The following is a 9,976-nucleotide window of genomic DNA, read 5'->3' as shown; positions in this document are numbered from 1 at the left end:
CAAACCTTTCCACTGTGGAACTCTCTTGCAAGGACAGAAAAGACATCTAAATGATTTCTGCTTAATTTATTCTCCCCTTTATTCCATATATCTCTGAGTAACCGCTTGAACATTTTGCACTCTGGTAAACCTTGACAACAGAATCGTTTTTCTCCTATGCTCTGAGCCTCAACATATCATTGTAGACACACCTGAAAACATGCTAATCAGTGTTCAAAAGGATGTCTAATCAATGCTAAGCAACAAGCATATAATGACACAACTTTGGTAAACCCACCTGCATGGATGTGGTTCTAAGCGACTTATTAGTCATAAACGTCTACCTGTAAAATCACAATATTAATGAAACAAGCAACTCAGAACATAATAAAAGAACACATCGAAAAGAAAAGGTTGAACAGGGAGGGCAGCAATCAGAAAGCCTGGAAACCATTAAACTATATCACAACCAATCTTACCAAACATATAGGCAATTCATGGATGGTAAGCTACATAAAGAAATGTCAACAAAGGGTTATAAGCTACTTATTAGTCATAAGATTCTACCCTTAACATCATAATATTAATGAAACAAGCAACAAAGAAAATAAATAAATGAACCCCTCAGAAACAAAAAGTTGGACAAGGAGGGCAGCAACCAGAAAATATAGAAACCAAATAAACTGTATCACACAGCCAATCTTACCAAACACATGGGAGATTCAGAATGGCAAGCTACATAAAGAAATGTCAACGAAGAAGAAACAATACCGTAATGTCAAACATCTGAGGTCCCCCCTGTTGGATATATTGAAAAATAGTCTTAGGAACTATCTTCTGCTTGTAAGTGTTACGGACCTGTTACCAGGGAAAATTTTAGGGGTTAATTTTCACAAGTGAGCTAATTTTCCATGCTTTTTCCAAAAAAAAATATTCTTTAATTTCCATTTTTCTAAAAATTATTCGCCTAAATTTTATATTATAAAATTGTTTTACGGTTTACATTCAACATCGCCAAAATTTTATATAGAATATAAAATTATTAGAAATTTGAATATTTTTACAAAAATATTGTCAAACATTTTACAAATTGCATATTATGTACTAATGAGATTCGCCAAAATTTCTAAACTTTAAAATAAATTCCATCCTTAAAATTTTCCCTCCCTGTTACTACACAAAGTGTATTGGCATTCTCTTAAAGAAATATGGGTTGCTGTACTTGGAAGTAAAGCTGCCGATATATTGCATGAAGAACACAGTTATGGTGGTGAAAGCTCAAAAAATGCATTTAACCCTATTCTTATCATTGCTAGGCTAATTCCGAGTGTACTTGAGCCTATTGTGATATACCTACTCTGAGTTTTTATCATAGATGATTGCAAGAATACATTTTTCAGCATATCATTCAAAATCTGTTTGCCACTGTTTATTTGCAGCTCCACATAATTTTGCCTGGCAGTGCCCCAGAAGCAGTTTATACAAGAGGAATTTGTTTGCTACCTGCAGCTAATGTGGCTCAGTCAGATCTTATAAATCTACTAATAATCTTCATGTTATCTGAATTGAGCTCTGAAGTGGCGGCTATCTCAGCTCATTAATTGTACCAGTGGAAGGGATACACCTGTCAATAATATTTATAAAGCTGGGGCTGATCAAAATCCATTCCTTGCAGCACAAAGGCAGCTAGAGCATTTCAAGAATAGGACTGCAGGTGGAGAGAGTTAAACTCTTCTCATTCATGACATAGCCAGCAGCAAGGCATACTCCTTGTAGCCTTTGTTTAATTTCTTCCATCAACAGTCACACCAGCACTTGACAATACACATGGAGCACTGCACAGTGCACACGCACAGTCTCCAAGTTTGGTTTTATGCATAGTGGTCAAAAGATAGACCCTCTACTTAAGGGATGCCTTGAATAGAGAAAGGTGTTCAATCATCAATGCTCATTGAGGGTTGATGAAAGCTTAGTGAAAGGTTCAAAATTGCCTAATATGAGGAACGCATAAAAGAGATTGCTGGCAAGTATTTCTAGCATTAGCTGAAAGGCACATACTACAAGAAAGAGGAGTGTTCCACCTAGAAAAGTTTCAAGGTCAAAGCATTCATTAAACAAGTGTTGGTCTAATCAACATGATTTGAGTGGCAAAAATAATATTTTAAGAATAAAAGCTACACCCAAAGGGAGCATCCATCTTAGATGGACCTAAACAGCACATTAAGCAAGAAGAAATCGTTATTTAAAAAGGTCAAAGGACTTACAAATGGAACATCCCACTTCCAAGGGAACTTTTAGACTTTTTGCTTGTATTTTAATATTATTCCTTGGATGAAGGATAGATCTAAAGTTATTCTAGAGCCTCCTCAATAATATTTTATTGGGAACTAGTTGAAGAAGAGCTTTATTAACAGGAGACTCTGCAAATCAAAAGTTCAAGTGGGGAGCATCCCCCTTAGAAGGCCAAGGACTTTTTTGTAATTTGCAGGCTAGAAGAGGATGAAGATTTTGGTGAATTTTGTGTTCTTTGCTTGGGGTGAATCACATTAATTCTAGGGCCTCCCTATCAGTTTCTTCTGTTACAGATCTCTATTTCCAGATTCTTCACATATTTCTTGTGGGCTGTTTGGATGTTATAGGAGGACATTTAGAGAGGCATCCATGCCTTCCTTGTCCTTTGATATAATCAACGTTGTTAATGAAGAATAAAGCTGATGTTCACTCTCATTTGAAGATGGTTGCTGATCTCTGTATTTTATTGATTGCATTATATGCGAGTCCATGTTGAGTTGGTGATGTTGAGTTGGTGATGGCATAGTATGATCTGGAAGGTTTGTGGACAAGAAATAATTTGGTGTGAGCACACTGTTTATCACGCCGAAGTATCAACCTAAAGTACACTTCATATTACATGAAAGCCTCAATGAAATCAACATAAATCACCAGTTGAATCAATTGTCAAACTTCAAATCAAACATCAAAGAAATCGGACGCTAAGCAAGGTGTGAAGATCAATGCTGGCGATGGATAGTGCAAGGGGAGAAGATCGTGATTTACCAGGGTACTGCATCTCCATATCTGCAAACCACCATACATGTGGCTGAATCCTGCAAAGTGTGGAAGGCAAAGATTGGTTTTGCAAACTGCCATTTTCTTCAACTTCCATAGTAAATGTGATGTTATTTGATTGACTATTAAGGTGCTCTAGAACTTTCATTAAACTCTCGCAGTCACAGGGCCAAATAACAAAGGTGTCATCAACAAACCTAACCCATAACTTTGGTTTAAGGGGAAAAGAATCAAGGGAATTTTCTTCAAAATGCTCCATAAGTAAATTTGCCACAAAGGGGCATAGATTTTAAACAAGTTCCAACCAGCCTCGTGGTGCATTGTTATGATAACTTATTAATGATTTGAACTACCTCATTAATTGGTATCTTGGTAAAAAGAGAAACCACATTAAATCTTACTAAGATATCATCTGGCTCCATATTCAAAGTTTTAGTCAAATTCACAAAAAACTTGAATTTTTGATAAAGGACTAAGTTTTACCTACATAAGATTCGAAGGCCTTTGTTGAATATTTAGCCATCTTGTAGGTAGGTCTACCAATTATGCTGACTATAGGCCTAAGAGGAGCACCTCTTTGTGAATTTATGGAAGGCTATAAATCCTTAGAGTCATGAGACAATTAATCATTAATTTTTTCTTGATCGATTCATCCAAATTGGATTTTTTAATGGCATTGGCTATTTCCTTAGAGATTAAACTAAGCAAATTTTATATAGTTTTCTATACCTCCCACCATTAGTTTTCTATATCATCTTAGCCACATAATCCTTTGAGTTCATGATAATCATAGCCCCACCTTTATCAACTTTGAGAACTACAATAATGTCATTATTATTTAATTCCTTATGAGAAATCTGGTCTTTACTAGAAATATTGTTTCTCAAATTTGAGTTCATGATAATGATAGCCCCACCTTTATCAACTTTGAGAACTACAATATTGTCATTATTATTTAATTCCCTATGAGCAATCTGGTCTTTACTAGAAATATTGTTTCTCAAAATTTTTTATGAACGGTCCTATAAATTTCTTCCTTAATGTTATCAATAATCCCTTTGATTCCATCTTTGATGCCACAAATTATATAACCTCAAACGGGACATGTCTTTGGAAATGGAAATTTCCAAACCTTTATCCAATACTTTTATAGCATTATCATCAATGTTGTAATCCAATAGGTTCACAAGGGTATTCTTTTATGGTTGGTTTTGGCTAGTGCTAGGATTATAAGAATTACCATAATTCAAGCATAAGTTTCTAAGGTTAAAATTAGATGCATAATCAATATGAGGAGATGAACTAGAATCGATATAGTGAATAACTTTTTTTTGGTGATATCGAGTAGTATACACACCCGTGCGCATTATGCACTTAGCGCATGTTATTTTTTATTTTTATTATAAAAAAAAATATGTCACAAAGCACCATATGCTATTAAGCGTTGATGCGTATAATTGTATAACGCATAGGTGCGTTAGTGTGTTATCGACGCGTCGTTGAAAAACATCTGCCCGCGCAACCTATCGGACCTCTGCTAAAACGAATTTTTGAGCTATTTTTATAGGGGTTTCCACAAAAAACTCTGCTAGAGGGTATTTTCCTTGTAGTGATTGCCTCAATTCTAGCAAATGGAGAAAAAAATTCCTCCTTTGCATACCTATCTTGGTTTGTTCCTGATAACTTGATCACTCTCGTTCATTTTATTCTTGAAAACCCACTTGGTTCCAATCGCATTCTTGTCCTTTGGTCTTGGTACCAACTCCCAAGTTTGATTCTTGTCAATTTGTTCTAATTCTTCATCCATGGTTTTAACCCAATACTAATTTTGACTAGCTTGATCAAAATCTTTGGGTTCTATTGTGGATAACAAAGCAAAATTGCATGTCTAGGAGAGCCTATAAATTTTCTTCTTGTTTGAAAACCTACCTCTTTATTTCCTAGAATTTGACTTTCAGGATGATGTTTTTGAACATACCTTGATGGAGTTTTAGCATTTGAATGATCTATGTTGTTTCTTTTTCTACATGTTCCTCATGCTCTCCTTGTTCATCTTCTTCTTCATCTTAAGACTGATAGTTGATTGCATCATGTTGAGGCAATTGTCTTTTTTTATGTATTAATGTCTCATCAATATTTACATCGATGCATTCAACAGCCTTACACAGTCTTTTATTGTAGCATTTGTAGCCTTTGCTTCTAGAAGAGTAGCCAAGTAGTATTCCTTCATCTTCTCTTGAGTTAAACTTTCCTAGGTTGTCTTCATTTCTCTTAATATAACATTTGCTCCCAAAGATCTTGAAATGTTTTATTGAGGCTGGTCTGCCATACCATAGCTCATAAGGAGTATCACTTTTTTTTTCTCTTAGATGAACCTGATTTAGAATGTTTATTGTTGTTTGGACAACTTCTACCCAAAAGGTATGTGGCACTTTTGCTTCATCAAGCATTGCCCTTGCCATTTCTTGGAATGTTCTATTCAATCGCTCAAGAACACCATTTTGATATGGAGTTCTTGCAACTGGGAACTGTCTCCTAATTTTGTGCTTCTCGCAAAAATCATTGAATTCACCTGAGGTAAATTCTTCCCCTTGGTCTAATCTCAAACACCTGGTCTTCAAATCCATCTCATTTCTACTTGGGACTTGTTTATTTTAAATTTTTCAAATGTTTTAGATTTTTCTTTAAGGCCAACCGAAGTCATTCTAGTAAAATCATCAATTATGAGCATGAAATACCTCTCACCTCGTGCGGATTACTTTCTAGTGAGACCATAAATATCTATATGAATGAGTTCCAACAACCTTGATGTAAAATACTCCTTTGCTTTGAATTGCATCCGTGTTTGCTTCCAAACTGAAATGACTTACAAATGATCACCAAAAGATGTCAAGTGGCTTTGATATTTTCAAAAGATTTCTCACTGCCTTCCTTTTATTGAGCTTTACTAAATGATCAAAGTTAATAATGTCATATTCGATATGCCATAACCAACTCTCATCTACCTTTTTCATATAACAACTTTCTTTGCCACCATCCAACACATAAACATTGCTTGAAGTCCAAACTGCATTCATTATTGTTTTCCCTGAATCTACCTTCTTTAATTCACAACCATCTAACCTAAATATATCATCATATCCTTGGTCACACATCTAACTAACACTTGAGAGATTAAACTTAAGGCCATATACATATAATACATTTAAGCTTTGGTATTCCCTTTGTCCAAAACAACTGTCCTTTTCCCCATTATCCTTGCTGGTGCATTGTTATCAAAAGTAACACTACCTCTTCTCTCTTCATTCAAAGATACAAACTTGCTATTGTCTCCTTTCATGTGTTTTGAATAGCTACTATAAATTTTTTCCCTGTGAAAAGAAAACTGTACTTCCATTCATATTTGAAAGAAAAATATATTTTGTATATACACAATAAGATGCGTGTATTCACCTGGATCTGCCTAGATCCATGTTAGCTAAGAATAATTTACAGATACATATGCTTATAAAGCAAACAAACATATCGTCCCACAAGGACCTTGAAAAGAGTAACAAAATTAAAAAAGAGAAAAAGATACTATAATACAAGGAGGGAGATCAAGTAATGTAGAGATCACTTATATTCCCCTTATTTCCTTTCTTTTTCTAAACTTGTTGCCATGCCCCATCTTTGGGCTCGACTAGAACCAGAGCCATAACTTTAACGAATGTCTCTAGGGGGTCTCTTTGTCCAAATTATAGCTATCTGATATGTGAACACTCTTTGTTCCCACCATTCCATCCTCTTTGTGTACCAAATTTATCATTTGATTTGTCTCCTAATTTTCTACTAAAACTGTCCCATTTGAATGTAGAGCATTATTATCATTCTTCTCCTGTGTATCCCCTTCTCTTTTTACAAGATTCTTCGTATTGTCTTTGTCTTCTTCATCAAAGGAACGTGAATCAAAAAACTGCCATCCCTTTGGCTTGTGCACCTTTTTTTTTGGGTTCTTTTTAGCCTGTGGGCATGAGTTCTGAAGATGTCCTATTTGAAAACAAAAATGATATCTAAATGTTGCATTCTCGTAATCTAAAGTTTGAGACCACTGAAAATTTTGATGTTTCAAAATTATGTGATCCCGTAAGCCTTTGCTCATGTCAAATTCCACACATATTCTAGCATAGGTAAATATACCTTTCTTTGTTCTTTCAGTGTCCCTCTTTTTGAACTTGCCCAAAATATTCCCAATGCCCTCTAAAACCTGACGGTGCCAAAAGGAAGAGATAGGTTTGGGAGTCTCAACCAAATCGATAGAGTTGTTATAACCATATTTTTTGCATCAAATTCTGGAAACCATAGGGTAATAATGAGCCCTGCTCTACCCAAAACCATGTCCTTCATTTAATGCAAAATCTAGGTCCTGTTGTGTGATAAATTGTACAATGAAAAATCCCTTGGAACATAAAAATAAGTCTCGGTTGGGTGTCCAGGAGGAAAAAATCCACTGGTGAAAGTCTTCTGATTTGAGCCAGAAACCATTAAATCTGCAAATAAGTACCTTGGCATGGACAACTATGAATAAAGATTTACTTCTGGAATATTTATCATATTGAAGTGTTTGGTAATGTATAGGAATTACCGATTTCTTAAAAATCTACTAATAATTACCTTCCCATCAGTATTTACCTTCCCATCATATTGAAGTGCTTGGTAATGTATAGGAATTACCGATTTCTTTTCAATGTATTATTTTAAGGATAAAACAAATGCATGATTTATGGTCCATAAAATATTAAATGTATGAAATTCCGTTCACATTCTTTATCAAAAACTGGAAATTCATTTTCTCCAAAACAACCCTTTGATCAGGCGGCGGAAGCCCCAAGGGGGCATGACGGAGCATCTTGTGGAAAGCATCCCATTTGGGCACGAAGAAAGGAGATGTCATCAAAACCCCCGCCCAGGAGGCAGAGCATAAATTTTTAATCGCAATGGAAAGAGCAGAGGACACTAAGCAATACCTTATTGTGCGCTCTGAATATAATGGTCTCAAAACAGGAAAGCGTACTAAGCAATACCTTATTGTGCGCTCTGAATATAATGGTCTCAAAACAGGAAAGTCCCACATCTAGCAGGTCACCTTTGAAATATTGGACCCTCTACTAGCCCTGACACAGCCAGTGACGATCCAAACCTCCTCCCACTTGATACATTGAGCCCTTCTGCCAAATCCAAATTGAATAAATGAAGTCGAGACCCCTTTGCTTAGCCCATCTATGGAAGAAAAATCCAGGCCAAGCCGAGAGGTGGTGGTCGGATAGCAGGACTAGAATGGAACACCCCTAGTATCGATTATTCATTCCATTTTTCTGATTGCCTCTAGGCCTAAGTTCCAATAACTCCCATAATGACGAATTCGACTGAATAGCCGCTATCAATTTGCCATTTTCCTTGATTTTGAACATACGAAGCAAATCGACACTCTTCTACATTCTTAGGCTTTTTCCTCCATGCCTTAGTGAATTCTTCTTCCTTGTCTTTCTTTCATTATCTTATCGTCTTGCTTCTACATTCATTTGCATTATGTCCAAATTTATTGCATGCATAACATTCAATCTCGAAGAGAAAATGGATGGTTCTTAAGAGCGTTCTTAACATAGGAATTTCTAAACCTAGGTATTAAGAACTCACCATATCTAACATTTTCATTTTTATTTGTCCTATATCTATAGGCTCTACTGTTTATAATTTATGACCAAAGTTATCACATGAAAAACAATAGCCATAAAAGAGATCTAGGTACCTTGGTCTGAAGAATCTTCTTGATGGGATTGATTTTAGATACTTGTTTTGTTTATTGACTTTAGGAGGTTCAATATTCTGTCACTTACTTACTACATTGTTATTAGGGAGGTCAATTTGGTTTTGTTTTTGTTGACTTATGACATCATTCCTTACTTTTCTTGATTGGGTGCTCGGTCCTTTTAGCACATTAGCATAGTTCCTCGGTTCCTTTGTTCTTGATGCATTAAAACATGATTATCCTTTGACATTTTCATCATCTTCCTTGTATCGGAGACCTATCTTAGTTGCTAGTGATCTCTAGTTGTTAACAATATTGTTAATGGTTTCATAGCCCTCTACAAATCTTAGGTTCAAATCCATTTGAGCTTTATATTTCTCTAGATGTTTTCTTAGAGAAACTACCTCTGTGTCAAGCCTTTCACAATTCTCCTCCTTTTTTGTTATTTGGCTCATAAGAATGTCTTCTATCCTCTTTTCCTCTTCTAACTCTATCTTTAGAGGAATTATTACTTAATTGGCAACATTGTCTTTCTCCTCATACACTTGTAGTTTTTCTTTATGCTTTTGGTTCGTTCCCCTTAGTTCTCACATGTCGCTCTCCCAGTTCTTAGCGTACACACTTATAGCTTTTTAACAATGTAATTCATATTTACAATGGTGCCAAGCTTATTTTCTTATTACCTGTATGGTGAAATTCATCGATAGCTCCCTTTCGTCCAACCCTGTAGCACTCATGCCCTTCACATCTTTATGACCATACTCTGAGGTCATGTCCTCTTCGTGGAATAATGACTGCTAGAACCTTTACCATCCATACCAGATATCGAAGACCCATTATACTCTAGTGTGAAGCATCCCATTATGATGATAATTTAAGGGTTCTCAACCTTTAGATGTTATCCCTAAACATCTTGTTACTGAGGGTTGTGACCAGAAGTTTTATCATATTTGGATGTTGCACTATACTAGAGCTATGTTGAGGGATTGCAACACTTGGGTGTTAAACCTTAGTACATCAGGACCCGATGTCATGCTCGAGCACTTACATACTGGGAACCCCACAAGCAAGTGACTCACGCTTGCTATGCATCCCGGTACCTTGGTACTCTAGTACCTGGGTAGGGGACCCATCTTGAGA

General features: G+C 35.8%; 1 long non-coding RNA gene across 2 annotated transcripts; it reads right to left on the bottom strand.

Annotated features, from left to right (window-relative positions):
- Positions 1–4: 4 nt before the first annotated feature.
- Positions 5–8,619, bottom strand: LOC149167658 (uncharacterized). Of its 2 annotated transcripts, none has more exons than XR_016260951.1 (4): positions 8,055–8,619; positions 751–837; positions 278–323; positions 5–191 (listed from the first exon to the last, which is right to left on the bottom strand). It is a non-coding gene; the product is annotated as an uncharacterized LOC149167658 (long non-coding RNA). The 2 variants fall into 2 exon arrangements; XR_016260950.1 differs by having other exon boundaries at positions 8,112–8,609.
- Between the last annotated feature and the right edge of the window lie 1,357 nt (positions 8,620–9,976).

The sequence above is a fragment of the Pinus tabuliformis genome, chromosome 5_1, assembly GCF_031772625.1.
Source record: "Pinus tabuliformis cultivar Carrire ecotype Pingquan chromosome 5_1, CPIR1, whole genome shotgun sequence".
NCBI lineage: Eukaryota > Viridiplantae > Streptophyta > Pinopsida > Pinales > Pinaceae > Pinus > Pinus tabuliformis.
This window is presented reverse-complemented; position numbering and strand designations above follow the sequence as displayed.